Source organism: Stegastes partitus, unplaced genomic scaffold, assembly GCF_000690725.1.
Source record: "Stegastes partitus isolate 25-593 unplaced genomic scaffold, Stegastes_partitus-1.0.2 Scaffold615, whole genome shotgun sequence".
NCBI classification, from domain to species: domain Eukaryota; kingdom Metazoa; phylum Chordata; class Actinopteri; family Pomacentridae; genus Stegastes; species Stegastes partitus.
Window position 1 is genome coordinate 349,095 of NW_007578346.1, and position 8,725 is coordinate 357,819.

Genomic DNA, 8,725 nt, shown 5'->3' on the forward strand with positions numbered 1-8,725 from the left:
TGATCTACAGCATTAGTAAAGCAAGGCAACCAAAGGAAGCTTGAATTAAAGATATTTTCTTTCTTTTAATATATGTACATACACAATTAATGTAATCAGCAGTGATGAAACAAATATGTGTTTCTAAAGTTACTTTGCTGATTTAATTTAAAACATGGGTAAAAATGCACGACCGGATCAGTACAGGTCCTTCTAATTAAGGGCAAGTGTAAATAAAAGAACCATAAGATTGAAATAAATGCTGAAATTACTGAGCTGAGGGGTTAAGGAATTTCATCTGCCCTGGGTTCCAAGTTTGCTGGTTCTGGTTTGCTCCCACGTTCTACTGGAAATGGGCAAAAAAAATGGGAAAAACAACAAACAAGTTGAAGGTGAACAAATGTGATAAGTGAAGTGTTCAGAGTATTCAGTTTACTTTGCAGAAACACACTCCCTGTAGGCATGTTTGACAACACAAGCGCTCTTTTTGGGTCTAAATGTATTCATTGAGAACACACATTTTGACTAGTTTGAGGTATTTAATGGCTATCAATCAACCAGCAAGACAAAAGTTACTACTAGTAGTTCACAACAGCAGCCATATCAGTACATTCATATTAATATTTAAATTTTCTCATGCAGTATCAAAAATACTGTGTATAAAAAGAGTTTAATGTCAAATAAAGTCAACTGTTCACTATAAACAGAGTACAAGATCAGACTTTCAGCTCACTTGAGCCGCATGTGTTTTGGTGGTAGGAGGAATCTCCTGGGGTCAGCTGGAAGAACATGTAAACTCCACAGCAAAAGAATGCAGTTGGCAGAGGTTGGAGGGCAGGACCTTTTTTTCTGAGTCCATACTACTGACCAGTGAGACCTGAAGCAGAGTATGAAGCTGCACAGTTTGAATAAACACCAGTTCGAGGCCGTCCTCTGCTGTGCAGACCACCATCCTTAATCTTTTATTCCACCTCATGTACTTTCTTCTCCCTGCACACTGTATTTTCACGGACACTCGCTCTCCATTTTGTTCAGTCTCTTTCTACACCCCTTGCTCAAAGATTTCTCTGTATGTTATTCTTCTTTTGCCTTCATTTCATGCTCGGTGCTGGTAATCATGTTGTCCTTTTCCCCCGAGCAGAGCTGCCACATGGCTCACTTTCTATCCCACAGTGTTTTGACCTTTTTCAAATTATTCTTGAGGACAGCACAGATCCAGCTTTTGTCCTCCAGACAGGTGTGACCCTGACAGCATCTTCCTTCCAGAAAACTCAAAAGAACTGCTTTTTCCTTCTTGTTTAGCTACTGTATGTGCATAATTTTTCTCAGTAAGATCTTTATTTTTAGGTCTTATTTGACCTATTTCCTATTTATTTTTTTCACCAAATTGGAGATCACCTCCCTCATGGCCGTGTTTTTCCTGAGGCTAGATTCAGATTCTGAGACTGACATCTTATAGTAATTTACTTGCTTCATTGACTTCTCAAAATGCAAACAACCCTCATTGCTAGGCAAGCTGCCTTAGTTAACATTAAAAATTAATTTCTGAAATTAATTTTAATATTTCTTTTTCAAACATTGCACAGTGATGCACAACAGACGAGAGTGAGACACTTTTTTTTTATTATGCAAAAGTAGCTACACACAGAAGAAGACAGAGATTAACCTTAACACCTAGATAGTTAACTATTTTATATTTCACACAGAGGGATAGGAAATTGACGAAATAATTAGAAAGCATCACTATAAGTTACTAAGAAATATTCCTCACATATTGCACAGCATTGTGTTTGTGAATCAGTGCAACACAATAATGAACTGCTGTTATAGATAATCGGTGTTCTAGGCCCATATGTGCACACACACACACACACACACATATATATTTATACATAAATTAAATTTCTTCAAGTGTGTGCATTTATGGAGTCAGGGAGGGTGCACATTAGAAATGTCTTTCTCTGCAAATTATGGGGGAGGAAGTTAATTTAGTTAGAAACTAATTAGTATGAATAAAAGATAGCTCGGAGTCCCCCAGGGTACCACACACTGTCAGGCTTTCCTTCAGACTCTTCTGCATCTCCCCCCCTCCAGCCTCCTCCCCACCTTCCTTTCAATTCAAATTCAGTTTCGATGGCACAGAATTATTATTGGCGAGGCAAACACTCAGCATATTAGATCTAAGTGAAACGCCCCACAACGGTAGTATAGTGGCACTAATGCTGCTGTTAGTCAGCGTGTCAAGCTAAAGAGTCAATTACAGTTTCTAAACGTTCTAATCTTTTAAATTAGCCTTTTTAAATGGTTGAAGTGCAATAGTATAATCATATAATATTTTCTCGAAGACTGAAAAGCAAATGTTTTGCTCGGTTTTCCCTCTAAGAGCAGTGTTTCTGAGTAACATCTTTGGGAGAGAGAGAAAAAAAAATGTGTTAATTACTTTATCATAGAACTAATCCTTTGATATGACATGCATGCAAGTGAGCGCCATTTAGAGAAAGTTGCAATTAGCAGTCATTACAATTAAAGAGATGCCATTCTCACTTCTTAAGGCAGCTCCAAAACAAACTCAAACACCAAAATATGCTGTGGGGGATTTCACAGTCACACTAATCAATAGCCTTATTCATTTAAATGAGTCACAGTGCCTCTTTTTTTTAATCTTTGGGGATATTAAGTGCTGTTGTTGGCAGTTACTATAAATGACTGAGCAAAAAAGTTAATATATTAAACATTTAATCTTTTGAACACAAAAATATTAGACTCTAATCTGGGAAAGTAATGATTTTATGGGAAGGTTGTGACTAAACAGAATAGGTAAATAGCTATCAAGTTTCAGCTCAGTTTTGTGGGTTGTGTTAAATTAAAGAAGCTTTTTAAATCTCTCTGTCAAGTGGGCTCTTTCATCCAAAGGATCTGATGAAATCTCACCGAGCCTCCCGTCTTTGCTTTAATGCCGAGCGGGCCTCGCAGTTTAGCCTCCCCGACTCTACTAACGCCAATCACACTCACATAAAAGAGGGCAGGATGAGTGTCGGATTCCCTGTCTGAATTATGTGATCACAGTGATAACTTTTTTTAGGAGAGATCTTTCCCTTGTCAATATGAGTAAACATTCACCGAATTTCACTTGAAGTAGTTTCATTAAAGCTACGAATATACAGCTGACATGATAGATTCAACCTGATCTCTGCTGTAAATGCATGTGTTTACTGCTGATGAGCCAGAGCAGGTCAACAAAAGTGTTTAGTGAATGCGTCAGCCTCTTGTTTATGGCAACTGGTTCATTTGTCATAAGTCAGTGTGAAGACTGAATAAACTAAACGCAAAAGGCAACAATAAGGCTTTTTTGTCTGACACCAGGGAGCCAAACTGTAGGTGTGAATACTACCCAGTGTGTGTGTGTGTGTGTGTGTGTGTGTGTGTGTGTGTTGCAAAGTGATGAGTCGTTCTCAGCAACGAGCCCCTTATTGTTCATGTTGCAAGTCAGCAGGAATCTCCCACCCTCCACATACCCCCTCCTCTCTCACTCAGCGTCTCTTTCACTCACACAGTGTTGGTATATCAGGATAATATCCAGACATCGCCTGTGCAAATATGACTGTCCCTGTGCAGTTGTCTCATTTACTTCGAAAACTACACTCAAATATACTGGACTGCATTAAATAATTAGGGATTCTGATGAGCTTTTAACCCTCTGAACTCCCTCTGGGAGCGTTTAGGTCCTGACATTTTTAGTCACAGTGGGCTCATGTTTCACTGCAGTATGAACTCCAGCACTTCTATGGAAACAACACAGCGAGGGTGAGAAGTAGGGAGAACTCATTCTGCGCAATATGGCAAAGTTATAAAGCCATAAATCATTTCTAAAAAGTACAAATGAAAGTTGAAATTCTTAGTTTATTTTGCAAAAAAAGAAAAACAAACTAGAATCACCAGTCGCCCACAAATAAATATGTCCAATAATGTAAAATTGAAAAAAAACAAACAAACAAACAAAAACCCCACTCAACTCCACTAAACATACCCTAAACATTTTACTACATCCATTTAAATTTTTGGGGGTTTTGTTTTTGTTTGTTTGTTTTACAAATGCAGCCTAGAGTTCAGCTGGAAAACTACAGAATGTTTATTACCTGACTCTTAGCTGAGTCACTAATGGCTTCTTAGTTACTGAGGAGTGCAGAATTTTTTTTAAACTTTTGGTTATGTCTTTTGTCAGATGACAAAAGACCAATAGTTAAAGGACTTTCTAAATGTTAAAACCTTTCAGATTCTTTTTAGGGTTATATCTATTTTAAAGATCCAAGCAGACTTCCACACAGTGTCGATTTGCAAAAATACTTTAATGAGGTTTCGTTTCGAAGGTATAGCACCAAAACAAATAAATGTATGTTTGAGAAGTCTACTTGAAAATGTTGCATTGACTCATCCCTGTCCATATGGCGAGTAGTGTAAAAAAACAGGAATAATTTAATATCTACAACATGCAGAGTTTTAATTTTTCCCCAATACTGCTAACACTTTTGGGCACTTGGAGAAATGTTGCACATATTGAATCCTTTTTTTTTTTTTTAGTTTGTGTGACAAATAATCCAAGAAAGTCCACCTTTATGTTTTTTCTCCTTCTTCTCCTATAATTTATGGCATTATAACTGTGTCATACTACACAGAAGTCATGACTGAGTTCTCCCTTATTTTTTGCAGTTTCCATAGAGGTGCAGGACTATATATGGCTGTGAAAAATGAGCCCCCTGTGAGTACAAATGAGTCAGGAGCAAAGAAACGGCCAGAAAGTGCTTTTGGGTTCAGAGGGTTAAACCCCGACTCATCACTCCACTCCAGACTGTTCTGCCTGCTCCCGTGGTACTATCGACTCTGCTTATAGTTTTGCTTCCTAGAGCTTTTGCTCCCTGTCTAACCTCAAACTCGCCTCGGCCTCAGGTTACCTCTGGTTGTCTCCACACCGGCTCAGTCACACAACCAAGAGCCAGCTTACAACTCACAGCGTCAGACCTCTTCAGTCTCCAAAAGGTCAGTCGGTCTCCCACCAAGCTGCACACCAAGCCATCAAGCCTCATGCACCTTTAGATTCCCACGCCAGCCTCTGGATTCCCTCTCTGGTTTCTTTCACTATCACAAAGACTGTTTACAATAAAACTCCCTGAACTGTGCAACTGAGTCAGTATTCTGAATTTGGGTTTCGGAAAAGCCATTACCAGTAACAGCTGTGTGCTCAACTTTTTCTGCTTTTAAGCGCTTGCATAAAACATGTGATAACGTTTTACCACAGCTAATGAAATGTAGTGGCCACAATCAATATTTTAATATCATATGTCTACCTGCATGTGAAAACGGTTGCTCATACTGATGAAACCACAAAAAAACAACCCTCAGCTGTCAGCAGAGTTTAGCAAAAAAAAAAAGAAAAAAGAAGAAGCTCTAAAGCTGAAACAATAGTGGAGCAATTAAAGCGACACGTCCCCGAGTAGATAGTAAAGAGCAAAACACAGCTAAAAGAAAATAAATATTAGTCTTCTGAAATAGATTCACAAGGTGGACGCAAACAATCACTAATGTTGCTCCTTATCTGCTGGATTTGCATAGAAGCAAATTTAAATGTGGAAATGACAGTGTTGTGTTTACAGCTTGTTACTACGAGCAACAAGTTGCCAAAAGAATCACTTATTGCAGGTTTAAGAAATTAGAGGACATGATTTATTAGTCAGTGGCACAATTTGCAATTCAAGGAAACAATTAGGTAATTAGAATTGATTTGTTTATTCAGTAGACTAATCTGTGAATGCAAATTCACCACAAAGCGCAGTTTCCTGATTGATGCACGAGGAATTATCAGAAACAAAAAAAGAAGCTCTGCAGTATTAAAAGTGGAAGAGAGCGTAATTGGAGGACCATCTAGTGAAAGCATCACTATCTTTCTCACTCTGGCCTGAGTTGAAAGGAGATGTGCAGCCACACACTGCTTGTAAATCAATCGGGTATAATAACTCAGTGCACCATATCTAGAACAAACTTCCACTTCATTATTTGTCAACAGCAATAGCGGCAGGCACATAAAGTCAGGCATATAAATGCTGATTACAGATATGTATCACCAAGGGGGTCATGCTAACGGACTTGCAGTAAGTTTTATGATCCTAATTACAGCCTTGTAGCTCCAGGAGGGTAATGTTCCCTAGCGTAGGGAAGCAACAGCAGATGTGTGGTGTTTCTCCGCCGTACCTCATGTCTTATGCGACTGATCCGCCTGATAGATGTGATTTATCTGCAGCACGAGGGGAAGGAACGCTTCTCCCCTCTGACATTCACACCCACCACACTCGTACAAAACGCGCACACCACCGCGTAAAGCACTCCGCCGTCTGTTCACAATTCCCAGCTCTGACATTTTGTTTCCGCTGTTTTGCATTTTCTGAACTCTGCAGAGATAATTCTTGCTCCCTTTCCCCCCCTCCTTCCCCCCCACCTCCCCGCCTCTCCCTCCATCCCAGCAGGGACACCACAAGGTGACAGCATCCATCACCCATCAACCATCACATATCATCTGCTGACTGGTGTCTCAGAACGAGGAATCTTAAATAAAAGGCACATTCATTTCCAAGAACTGGCCTGGAAACTGTGTGTATGTGTGTGAGTGTGCATGTTGGCCTATCACACTCATTAGTACGTGTTTTATCTTTTTTTATCTATATTAGTACCACCTTTAACACATTGCCAGCCTGCGTTGAACACACTTACACACACATATTTGCCATCCCTTCTGTCCTTGTCACATATCTGACAATTGTGCCATCACTTGACCTCTGCGACTGCTTACTTACGCTGCTCTTTTGCTTCATTAGCATGATCAATACGGTCACATAATGGCTTTTTACAATCGAGGATGAGTCAAAGTGTGAAGTCAAAGCATGTGGTCAGAGAGAAGGCAAGGGTAAAGAAAAGTAGAGGAACAGGAGAGTTTCAGCATCACATACACACTTGACAAATTAATATAATTCCCATTTTGTAGTTTCCGAGGAAATGAGTATGATTATTCCTTCAAAATGTCACAAAACCACTTTTTTTTTTTTCCTGGTCTTGCGGAGAGGAAAAGGGAAGCAGGACAACCCAGCCGTCCAAGTGCCTTTGGCGAGGAGGGTGCTTCCTCTGAGAGAATTATTGTTTTTTGTCTGTCTTAGGCGAGAAGCCCAGTTGAGACAACAACCCCCTGACAGGCAGAATGTGGTGGAGAAAGACAAATTCCTACCTTCAGTCAAAAGCAGATAAACAACTGGACGCTGCATTCAGAAACTGCATGCGAAGAAGCCTGGGGAGAGCAGAGCAGAGGAGAACAATGAGCACCAAATACAAACAGCATGGAGGGAAGCGAAAGGCAGAGAGCAGAAGCACATGAAGGCTTAATTGGCCCCTTCAGAGGAAACAGTAATACACAATCAGTATGTGTACAGTAGGCAGACTGACATAGATGTATGGCCACTAAGCCAACCACAAAGGAAGCATTTGAAAGATGTGAAATGCTGCATTATTCACAGTAAATACAAACACATCACTTCTGCTGGACTGAACTGTTGTGTGCATGAAGTTATCCTGGGACATGAATGATTAAAGGATCAATTGTGCTCACTTATGCATGAAAAGTTTTAGTTTTTAGGAGGGATATTTCTTTTACAAGTTGCCACAATGACTACGAAGTGCGGGGATTAGACAGAATAATTTCTGTAATAATATGAGGAAAGAGCTGTTACATTTTTTTTAATGCAATGAGCCCCACAACATAAATGTCATACATGTCCTTGTGATGTGTAAAATATTTTGTAATTTTTTGACCAGTTTATGTATTATTTTACAGTTTCCCATTTTGTTTAATTATAGATATTAACTTGTAAAAAATTACAGAAAAAAGTATTAATTTACATGTTAACTGTAAAAAAGAAAAAACAAAAAAAAAAAAAACAGGCTAAAATAATATTCACATCTAAAATCTGTATTTTCATATATATGTTTGACTATGCTCATTTTACAGATATTTGCCATTATTTGAAAGAAAAATTGATAAATGGTAAATGATTATTATTATCATTTTTGTTATTTTATGAATTTTCTTGTTTGTTTTGTTTAATTACAGATACTATCTAGCAATACCACAGAGGGGGAACAAAAATTCATTTGGAGAAAAAAAACAACAAAAAACTGTCCAATCTGTAAATACTGTTCACATTCAAAATCTGTATTTTAAAAAATGATCATTTGTTCTTTAACAGCATTTGACCCCACATTTACACGATTGTTACTGTATTTAAATCAGTAAAACTGTCCTTTTTTCAATTCAAAATCCATCCATCCATCCATTTTCTATACACCGCTTAATCCTCACTAGGGTCGCGAGGGGGCTGGAGTCTATCCCAGCTGACTCAGGGTGAAGGCAGGGGACACCCTGAACAGGTCACCAGTCTATCACGGGGCTACACTTAGAGACAGACAACCAAGCACACTCACATTCACACCTACAGACAATTTAGAATCACCAATTAACCTCAACATGTTTTTGGACTGTGTGGGAGGAAGCCGGAGAACCCGGAGAGAACCCACGCTGCACGGGGAGAACAAACTCCACGCAGAAAGATTCCGGTGCCCCCACCGGGACGCAAACCGGCAACCTTCTTGCTGCGAGGCAACAGTGCTACCAACTGCACCACCTTGCAGCCCCTCAATTCAAAATATTTTA